Consider the following 11,833-nt stretch of genomic DNA (forward strand, 5'->3'; position numbering starts at 1 on the left):
AGAAATTAGACATGTATACAAACAGACCCCCGTTTATAGCTCTCACACAGACCAGAACACAAAGAGTCATCCAGTCCAGTGCACTGGTATGCAGACACACATATGCACAAACACAAACAGGCACGCAAGTGAAAGTGGACGCCTGCTGCCACTACAGTGTTTGTTTTTGTGCGGATGGCCAATTCCGATGGGCGGACTTTCAAAGCCGTTTCTAATCCATTTGATTAGCTGAACCCAAGAACCTGGGCTGCAGACAAAGAGCTCTTTCACACATGCAGTCGGTGCTTACAGCTACATGTGATCTCAGGAATCTGTACATCACAAAACATTATTCTGCAGTCCACCTCCCTCCTGTCCTTGCTGTTTGTGTTCCGGCCTAAACTGATAAGGCAGCTGAAGTGTTTCCAACTTGTCATGTCAATCACCATCATTCATTTCCTTGTACTTAGAGGATCGCACGTTTTGTGAAAAGGTTGTGCAGCTCTCCTGTAGAATGGGTCAAAGATTTCCTGCACAGTAATGACTCGAAAATGGGAATGAAATTTATGTAGGTCTTAAAAAGGTCTAAAATAAAATAAACAATTTATAATGTAAAGGAATCAACCATACCACAAATGACAGCCTCAAATATTGCAAATGGTGTTTCTACATACACTCCTCTCTCGTAAGGCTGCCCAAAGGAAGGATCTATTGCAGGATTAGATATTTTTATAAACTGATAACTGTTTGCTCTTAGACATATCTGAGCCTCTTGGTACTCCCCAAATTAGCAGGAAGAACAACAAAAACCATCACACACAAATCACTGTCATAGATGGATGAAATGACGTATTTGCCTTTATAGGCTTATATTAACGCTGTCCTTGTATTTTGATCTTGTGTTTTTGTTTTTTGGAAAGACAAAAAAATACACCACGGGTTGCTAAGCTTTGATTGGACAATCGCTCTCCAGGGAAGGGGTGTTGCCAACAGTCAACTGAAAGCTTTTCAATCCATGGCCTGTCTGTTTATGTGCACATTGTCTAAATAAGTTAAAAAATATGATTCAGATTGGAATGAGAAGAAGTTACTAATATAGTTTTTACCATAAATGTTAATTTGGATCTGAGCCTCCCAACTGTTGTAAAATACTAGTATGAATACTTGCTGTAACTGTTTAGCTGAATGGCTCGGATGCCAATAAGCGTATGTCCTAAAGCCACCAAAGAGTTTGAAAATGTTTAAGAAAGTGGCTATAAACAAATCTGTTTTAAATACGAAATAGAGGGAGCTCAAATGCATTCCTCCTGGCTACTTTTCTGTCAACATGTCATTAGCAGCTCACATGTGTTGCCATCTCTGGTCCTGAAGCTGATTTGGGAAAAGTAATGAAAGGGCCATCTGGTTTGACAGGGCCTCTGACATTAAATGTCTTCTGTTAAAAGACCGCAAGAGTTCCCTTGGAGTACCGACATGGTCACACTCACGTGAACACCACCAACGAAACCTAAACACATGAGTCAATGTGTGAAGTATGCATTGCTGTAAAACGGTGGTGATCATAAAGCCTCAAAGGAACCTTAAAACCTGTGGCGTAAAATGCTGTGAGCGAGGGTTCCTCTTTTTAGGTTTGCTTCACCGGTAATGGATCAAAGTTTTAACAAGACCCAATGGTTCACTCCTCATCTTTTTACAGTTAAATCAAATACTTCAAACTTTAGACAGGAAAAACATCAAGAAAAACATCTTGTATTTTTGGTTTTTTCATTGCGTGCTTCTGGAGCCGAAACACACATTTTCAGTACAACATGAGGACATCTTCCCCCTGTGTGCAAGAACTGTAACAGAAGGTGAAAGTTAGCATCTGCAAGAGACCATTTACTGGGTCTTCCAAAAAAAAAAATGGGCAAACACATGGTTTGAGGGCCATATTTATTAGCTCTGACACGCATATGCTCAAATGCAAACTCATGCATGTGCACACAACTGTCTTCTCTACAAGAAAAAAAGTTATCAGAGACAATCTCTTATGACTGTAATAAAACAAACAGCATGTTACAGATTTAATGAAATAAGCTTTAGGTGTCATCCCCCAAAGACCAATTTGAAAGGTGGTTTCCACAATTTAATAGATTGTTCTCTAAAAAGGCTCATGGGACAGAGACTGGAAGCCGGCCTGTATATTTGTGTGTGTGTGTGTGTGTGTGTGTGTGTGTGTGTGTGTGTGTGTGTGTGTGTGTGTGTGTGTGTTGTGTGTGTGTTTGTGTGTGTTTGTTGTACAGCGAGTTCAGGCGTTTTAGGCTACACAGAGACGATGCAGATCTAGTTTGACGAGGGAGTGTCAGTGTTTTCCTGCATGAGACATCGTGGCAGCATCAACTAATCAAATGTTTTCTTTGGGAAAATGGTGGTAAAAATACCTTAAACCACTAGCTACACTTTCTGTCTCCGCAGGGCCAACATGAAACACAAAGGCAATACACACTTTATCAAAGAAAAGCATCAGTGAAGGGTAGGAGAATAAACACCAATGGTTTGAGTGTTTTTGCCTGACCGTATACACGCTGTGCACACTTCAATCTTTGTTCCTTAAGAGGTCTGACATTGGATTGTATACAACGAAGGCTGCCGCGTTTCTGCAATATTGGGTTTTGTGTCATTTGTTCCGAGTAGAAAAAGATAAAACCATGTTCAGTGTGACAGACTAGCAGAGCTATCCAGGGTTGGCAGGTACCCTCGGTTCTCTCTCTCTCTCTCTCTCTCTCGCCTTGTGCTCCTAGCCAGCTGTGTCTGTCCAGCCATCTGGGATGCATTGGACCCAGAGAGAGGGGGGGGGGGGGTCAGCTGGAAGCTATAAGACCCCTCGAGATCAGCAGATCTGCTCTGTATGTGTTGGACCTGAACTGTCCTGAGCTCTAAACTCATCCACTGTCTAGTACAGGAGTTATGAGGAGGTAAGGAGCAGGGGAGGTGATGAAACGGTTTTGACAACCCGGTCTACTGTAAGCTCACGTTGTGTTGCTGGTTTCCATGGATTGCGCGGATGGAATTTATATTCACGGGTGTAAGACATGAGTTGTGTGTTTGCTTGGAACAACACGGGTCTTAAAAAAAGCATCTTCAAACAAGTCCGTTTTTTGTTGCATTTCTGCTTTGTATTGGTCATGATGAAAGAGAGACAAAGCAGCACACTTGCTGCAAAGGGCCCTGAGTTTAGTGAGCTCAACTTCGAATGGGCTGATTGTTAGATGAAACGTTTTGGGACAACAGATGCGTCGGATCGTTGTACATAAGTAAACTATTTTGTATTTATACTTGTTTATACTTGCTGTTCATAAAGTCAATTGTGGTGTGTAAACTACACTGTTAAGAGCAGCCATTCAACCCTCCTAATTTAATCAGACAGTAGCTCAAGAATACTAGATTATGAAATCAAATATTGGAAAGCAGCCAATGAATGAGTCAAATCCTACTTTTCAGGAGCTTTACTCTTCTCTTTCACCCAAACAGAATCAACATCTGTGGACAGGTTAAACCAGGTGTGGCCTTTCCTTGGCCCATAAAGCCCGGGGGTTAGATTTGTAGCCTAATGCGGGGGGACAGGTGTGTTTATTGGGGGTCGCTGATGCTAATGCTGCGTGACACCTGCAGCCCTACGGTGGTGATGGAGATAGTTGGACATGCCTGCATACTGTAATCCCTTTAAGCTTGACAATACCTGACAAGCATTTTTAAATCTCTGCCCTCTGGCCGATGTTTTACTATAAACACACCTGCCTCAAATGTTTTAACTTTATTATAAATAAATAAAGCGTCTTTTGTACAAAGTTGGAATTTGCATAACAATACAAAAACAAAGAAGGCAACCAGCACCTGCAGTGGCTGAGACATCTGACTTACACCAAATGTGGAAGTAGATGGGGTCATTGGTAAGACATGGCAATGAACATTAAAGTAAATTCAACTGATGTCTATTGGCCATAATTTGATTAGTGTTTTTGGACATAAACAGAAATTGCAAGCCAGCATGTCCCAATGTTAAAATCAAAGATAACAATGAGCTGGAGTTCAAAAAGGCAGTACTCATCTTTAGTGGTTTGAGTTGAGGGCAGTCAGAGTTGTAGTTTCGGACTTTACTATTTTTTTAAAGGAACAACATTCATATTCCCTGCCAGAAATTAGGACCCACCCAGGGATTATAGAGCACAACACAATGATCCTCAAGTATGCAGTCTCCTAACCGGACACATTTAACATCCCCTTCCTTCTACAACACATAAACACACATAGCTGCTTTATGACATTTGATACACATTTATTGCTGTATGAAATGAAATATGTTCTCACAAATCTCAACTCTAAAAAGCTGGTGACTAACACTAGATTCATGTGTGAAATATGACACAGCAATTCCAGGCGAAGGTGTCCCAGTTCAACTCTGTCACCTTTCAAAACAACCGATCAGCGCTATGAATTTACAGCTAGATTAGTGTTTCAGATTCCATCGCTCCCATTGTATTTCCTCTCAAGTCTGGCCAACCAACCAAAATCCTTTTATTCACATACTGCCTCCATATGCTCAATAAACGCCCTGGGCTATTGGTAACATGGGGCTAAAATCAGGCTGTAGAGTGGATACTGTTTGCACATTACAAGAGCAACTCTCTGACATGCTATGTGTTCATGTCCGCTAAAGTAACCATTAACTCATTAGAAGCAGTGAGTGAGAGCACCAGCACATTCTTTCCCAGAAGAAGGAGGAAACTGTTGTGTTTGTTTCTTTTTGGGTGACCCCGTGTTGCTCTGTAACACCCTACATTTCCCAGACTGCTTTGTGCCCCAATCCCAGTTTTCTCGTTCACCCGTAGTCACAGTACATTAATTTGATATGTCATCATTAAATTGCTGTTTTAGTTTTAGTATGCTTTCAAAATAATCAGACATTATTCAAGCAAGATGTTGTCCAGCACTGTGACTCATTGTTTGACTCTAAACAACACAGTGCATATAACACTGGTGACGATGACAAAGAGGAGGCAATGCAATCTCTTTGTATTTTTATAATGTTGCTGAAGTGTCAAGTATTTGTGTGTGTAAGTGTCATAACAAGACCACCCAACAAAGCACCACCAAGAAAGCTTAGGTGAATAAACAGAGGCAAAATAATCGATTTGGACTTAATACAAATACATTTAATTGATAATAAAAGTAGCCACTACATTCTAGCTGTTTCTTATTTTTTGAAAACGGTAATTAACAAAAAGAGGAGTGAAGTTTAATTATTGTTCTGCCATGATAGCATTAAGTACATTAGAGTTCTCCAGCACATACATGTTTGGCTGCAAAATGAAAGAGTCTTTACTGTAATTGGTGAAATATAAATGTGGGCAGGCACTAAAAGTAGTGGGGCTAGTTAAAAAAAGTATTGTATCGATGATTGTGCTTTACAGGGCTATTACTTGCCCCAGTCGGTAGCACACCAGCAATTTTCTAAGCCCTTAAATGTCAACTACTGCCATGAGAGACGCTCGGCTTAAAGCATAGATGCTGTTTTTTTCCTCTTTTGCAAATATGAAAGAATTCACATCGTCATGCAGCATAAGGTTTCCATACACATGTGAGTAAGACAGCTCAGCCACTGGATTAACTCAAATCAAATGATGTTTCCCCTCCTTTACATAAATGCACATCCTCTCAGGAAGCCGACTTTGCATCGTCTTGCTCAAGACACTGTCATCCCCGCAGCTGCAGAGCCACTGTGGGAAACCTTGGAATCCTGGAATTCCAAATGAGTTTCCTTTCCTTCCTTCTTTGTTTTTCTTCTCACCCTCCCCTCCTATGGGTGTCCTATAGGTCAGACAAGTCTTTTGAAACCATAATGTTCAGCACTGCTCTAATATCAAAGTCCCAGGTGGAGCCCCGTCCTGCAGAGGACCGGTTAGACTCACTGTCGCACAGCTCACTGACTCATAAACAACTCGTGACCCATGCAGCTATTCTATTTTTTTGTTTCACCTGCCAGACAATCCTGTCTTCATCAAAGCAATACACATGCAAGGTAACATGTTCTAATTATCCGCTAATGCAGTTTGACAAGTTGGCTTTCCCCACAAACAGAGTTAACCTCTTAAGACACCAAAGCCCCACAATCGTTGTTTTGGACCACCGAGGTCCTGTCGCCAATTTGACCTTTGAGTTAATTGTTGACTGTTAGTTTAGCACCCTCCCCCCCATCCCTTGGGTTTATGCATCCATCTGCATTATGTCTTTCTCAGTCTGATTCCAAGAATTTCTTTCTAGTTTGGACCTTCATTTCGCAGCTTTCTCTTTTCCATCCATGTCTTCTTTTTACATCTTTCTTTAAAGAGGCCTTCAATTGTAACAACTTGATTGACGAACAATTGAATGCCACTCCTCTGTTGTGCTCCCCATAGCTTCTCCAGTTGCTATGGTGTTACAGTGACCCCCCCGGGTCAGCACAGCTTTCTGTCTTCTCTTTTTGAGGGCCGAGGTTAAGCTTATCCATCGAGACTGGGGTCACTGAAATGAGGAAATAATGATGCAGTGTTCGTGCCTCAACATAGCCTTCCGCCAAGTGGAATTCCTAATTATTCGAGCAGGTATTCCCAAGATCTCAATGCGATTAGAAACAGCTTCAGCATGTGAGTTTGAGATGGATGTATGTGTAGATGTGGGAAGATGGAGAGGCTGCAGAGTAATAGTCACTAAAGAAGCATAATGGAGGTCTAACACACAGTAAATCTTGTGTCACAAAGCAGGGAAAGAGCACATTGGCAAGATTATATGAAAAGTATTGGACACACATCTGGTTGGGCTGTAATAAGGTGAGGGTGTGTTCCATTGTTGTGATGTGTTTCAAGGCAACAGTGACATGGATTCAGATCTATTGGCAACAAATAATAGTTACTGAGGTCATCATTCTTTGCTTAGAGCCCCAGTTCACCATTGGTTAATGTGACAGAAATGGCTGATCCCTGTATACTTCTTATAAGGGTGTGATGGCAATGCTGACAGAGTAACTCCCTGTGAGAACGTTACTCTGGCAAATTTCACAATGGGGCTCTGACGAGATCAGAGGTTTAAAAAAGATAGACACTGAACTAGATTGGACCAAAAAGAAAATCGGTCTGTTTAAACTGTGCACAAAAAAAAATCCAGAGCTTTGCCATATCCATTTGAAAGACAAAACAAAGGCCAAGGAAAAACATTAGACATTATGATCTCTGAAATAATGCATTTACTGTAAATCGTAAATAAGTGTGAACATTTAATGCAGTTAAAAAGAAGACCTTGTATTCTTTAAAGGGGACCTATCATGCAAAATGCACTTTTTGATGTATTTTATGTGTCCCCGGTGTGTCAGGGAACTCACGCAGTGTCAGAAAATAAAACCATCTCTCTTTTCCTCCGTGCCCCAAATCTCTAAAAACGGGGGTACAACGGAGCTGATCCAGATTTGCGTCCGATATGACATATCGGCAATGCAGCCCCACAGCACTATCAGAAACGTAGCCATCAGAAACAATGCCCGACTGTTTAGGACGTAATATCGTCGGTGTTTACATTAGCATTGCTAACACTCAGAGCTAGCCTGTACTGGAGAGAGCATGTGTGTGAAGAAGCAGGAAATAAAAAGGAACTCACCTTGTGGTATAACCGGCAAGAGAGAAAGCCTTTGAGCTCCATACTGTTTCAGAAATAATCCTTGATAATCCATGATATGGCGTTTCATCATGGCAGTATCTGCCGGTAGAATCTCCCGGTAGAATCTCCCGCATGAGCAGGCATAAGCTCTGCCCCTCTTTTTTATCAATTTTTTATTTGTTGTAAAGATTTATATCCAAAATCAGAACTTTTGAAACAGGAAGTGAAATAGAGGGATATGAGGCATGGCTAAAATGGGTGATCTGTTTGGTATTTGGAGCAAAACACTTCAGAGACATGTTTTTTATATATTTGTATATATCTGAGACCTATGCTATTGCGTAAAAATAGCATGATAGGTGACCTTTAAAACAAAATTACAGCTTTCTTATGGGATTAGTTTTGTTTCATAAAGATAAAAGGAACACTTTTTCAGAATCAAGCAAAACTAAGAGTTTAAGAAAAAACTGAGTTAAGCAAGATACATTTTATTTCAAAAATAAAACTATAAATTGCAAACAAATCATTTGTGTAATCATGTAAACTATAAGTATTTTTTCTTTGTTCTAACATAGGTTTTTGTTTGCAGTTCTTGTTTCTTCTTTCTCAATGATCAGACTTTTGCTCTCGCTGCAGCTCTTCTCGTTTGCGCTCCCTCATTTTTTGTTTTAGATTCTGACACAAACGTCCCAGGTAGGCGGGACTTTCAGGGGTGTGTCCCCATTGGCTACTTAGTTTTTGAGTGATAGCCCACTACACCACAGATCATACAGTTCAACTCATGCAGCAAACTCTGGAGTCCACTAGGCCACGTTTGTGTTGGTGTCTCCTGGGGAGTTTTCATGAACATATCGGACTTATCTTATGGATTGCTGTGCATTAGACTTGTGTTGTGTAGTTTATACTTTATTCCAACTTTAAATATTTTAATACCTAAACACACTGCTGCTGTAAAATTATTTCCCAATTTGGGATTGATAAAGTGTCTGTCTGTCTATTTATTTATTTTATAGATTAAAAAAACACATCTATTTATTTTCAAGCTAAAGGTGATACACAATATAAACGTTATACTGTTATTTTTTCAAAGACATGTTGCATTTCAAAAGCATATGTTTAGGACAAACAATTAAAGACTGTTTTAATTTAACAAATTCTACAATATAAAAGTGGCAGATTTGCTTTATTAAACAGAGCAGACCTAGACTGTAGAATTTGTTAAATTAAAACAGTCTTTAATTGTTTGTCCTAAACATATGNGAATAGTATGTCGAGTTTTTAATGCTAAATGTATATCATTTTCTCACATGCTTAGAATGAGACATCACAGTTTTTATCCATTGTGTATGAGTAAATGCTTCGGCTCTTCAGACCAACATAGTAAGATGTGGTATGCAACCTAGGTCTGGTCTATTTAATAAAGCAAATCTGCCACNGCATTCATACACAATGGATACAAACTGTGTTGTCTCATTCTATATCCTGTGAGAAAATGATATACATTTAGCATTAAAAACTCAACATACTATTCCTGAGGAAGATCTGAATAATCAACAGATTTGAATGGAATCTCTAACACAGAATAAAGACAAAAGAGTGATTATACAAATTACCTTTATTGAAATTTGAAACAGAAGAAGTCTCAAAGAATGTTTTCAATAAAAGGACATAAAAAAAAGGTGGATAATAATTAAATCTATTAAATGTATATGTAAAGACATTTGGTCAAATGAAATTACACTGAGCCAGTGATAACAGCTACGCCCAGCGTGGAGGAAGATGGTGCAGGTCTTTCTTCATGCCCCCCCCTCCTAGGATCTAATGCTGTCCTCTCATACCTCATTCACACCAACGCAACTCCGTTTCAAGCTCTGTGCTAGAGCTTTTCAGGTTCAGAACCGGTTCTTCGTTTTAGCTCCGGCTGTTTTCACACCGCCCAGAGTCCGACTGGTCCTGCGTCATTGCGTCATCGTTTGCGTCATGACGTAACCATTTGCGTGCCTGCTTCATAAAGCCAAACCACGCGGAAACCCCTCACAGCTCACACTGACAACAACAACGATGGCAGATTGTGCTCCAGCTTCCTCTGTACCTCTTCGGAAGACCAGATTCCCAGTAGGTAGCTGGTCTCTTCAGTGGACCACTGCTGCTTGTTAAGTTTCTCGATCGTTGTGTACAAACTGGATAAAACGCTTTTTCTTGTTGTTCAGGAGTTGATCCCGCCCCTGCCCCCGCCTCGACGTAAGCGTGACGTATGTAGTACTATTGCTCTAGTCGGAAAAAATGTTGGTGCTTGAAACGAACCGGATTCCGGAGCTAAGAGGCTGCTCCGCTGCGGTGTGAACAGGAAAACCCGGTGCTTTTCAAGCTCCAGCTCGGACCTGAAACACCGTTGATGTGAATGAGGTATCAGAGGAAGTGGGAAAACGCACGGGAGAAGACCTCTGGACGCCACGCTGTCTCAATGATCCACACTGTTAATATGAGAGGAAAATAAATGTTTTAGAAAATTAAAACATGAAGTTAACAAATAAAACACAGCTCAGACAGCACAGTCATGGATGGTAGGTTTTCCTACAAAGTTAACTCAGCCTCCATTGATTTTCATATCAAATTAGTGTGTTAATAAAATAAGCTATCATGGCTTATACTTGCATATCTAAACAGAATCATGAAAGCATGTTGGTAGACTCAGGCACACGAGTCCGTTTGAGTGTGTGCGCCGGTGTCTGAACGCTCACTCATTGCTAGCTATATAGCTAACTGTTAGGCGACTTAGCTTGCATTGTTATGGATCTAAAGGTAGCAAAAGCTAACTTTCATAGCACAGCTTTACTTCTCACTTAACACAATAAAGAAACAGACCGTATAGTACATCACAAACAACACAAATGATCAATACTTACATATATTTTCACTTGTAGTATTATATAATAATTGAAATGCTGGTTCTTCTCGGGGTGTTCTGTCCACGCTCAGCTACCGCACCACAGCTGCCTGCACTGAACAATCGCTGGAGGACTGGGCTGTAACTCAAAAACTGAGTAGCCAATGGGGACGCACCTCTGAAAGTCCCGCCCACGTGGGAGGTTTGTGTCAGAATCAGCGCCGTATAGACTGAGAGTTACGTCATCTCCGTTCACTCCAATGGACCACTTTTTTACATCCGCAATATAAATCTTTAAACTTCTTCTTACCTTTAAAAGTCCGTCACGAACGGTCTATTATGCTGCAACTCTACAGCTCTGCTAGCCTTGGCGCTAACTTCCGGGGAACGATTGAGAGGCTCCACGATCCGCCATTGCTGTAAAAAAGTGGTCCATTGGAGTGAACGGAGATGACGTAACTCTCAGTCTATACGGCGCTGATTCTGACACAAACCTCCCACGTGGGCGGGACTTTCAGNAATTAAGAAGGCTTTAAAAATTCGCTTTGCGTGCGGACCAACGGGTTACAAAACTCTGCAGGAATTGCAGATTCCCCTTCCAGGAATAAGGACACTGCAAAGAAGGATGCAATGTGTTAAGTTTGAGCCTGGTGTGTAACAGCTAACATCAATGCCCCTCCACCCGTAACATCATTGCCCCTCCACCTGCCAACACCCAGCCAGAGGAGCGCAAACAACAAAAACCTTGGTGGCTCTCTACTCATGTTGTTACAGTTGTCTTGGTTACAGCTCTCAAGTTTTTTTTGTTTGCCATTTCCACATCTTTAGAAAATATGAAATAAATGAAGTGAAATCAACCTCTTCTCTGGAGAACAAACTTTGATTTCTCTGTCTTGTGAGTTTGCAGTCTTGCAGTTTTGCTCCTCCACCTGTAACATCACTGCCCCTCCACCTGCCATACAGTAGGTTACTAACAAGATTACTTATATAATACAGTGATAGAATACATGTTTAGTATACTTACTTATATAAAACAGTAGTATTAAACTTACCTTGTGTTTTCACTCTCACTTAAGTCCCTCTCCCTTTGCCATCAATCCAAAATCAGCTGAGCTGCAACATTATACAGACAGGTAATAATCAACATAATCACAAGGACACAATATGGCTCTGCTAAAAACACTCACTCTTACACGCACCAAAGTTATATTTATCTAATATTTAACTCCCTCCACCTCCGTTTAGAAGCCCCTCTTCTCTAATTCAACAACGTTGGACGAAATGACATTAAGAGAACGGAAT

The 11,833-nt window shown here is 40.8% G+C and overlaps 1 long non-coding RNA gene across 1 annotated transcript; it reads right to left on the reverse strand.

Annotated features, from left to right (window-relative positions):
- Positions 1–11,341: 11,341 nt before the first annotated feature.
- On the reverse strand, positions 11,342–11,625 carry LOC104952199 (uncharacterized). The gene is made up of 2 exons (XR_799097.1): positions 11,584–11,625; positions 11,342–11,501 (listed from the first exon to the last, which is right to left on the reverse strand). It is a non-coding gene; the product is annotated as an uncharacterized lncRNA (long non-coding RNA).
- Between the last annotated feature and the right edge of the window lie 208 nt (positions 11,626–11,833).

Source organism: Notothenia coriiceps, unplaced genomic scaffold (genome assembly GCF_000735185.1).
Source record: "Notothenia coriiceps isolate Sejong01 unplaced genomic scaffold, NC01 NC01_scaffold00019757, whole genome shotgun sequence".
In the NCBI taxonomy this organism is placed as follows: Eukaryota; Metazoa; Chordata; class Actinopteri; order Perciformes; family Nototheniidae; genus Notothenia; species Notothenia coriiceps.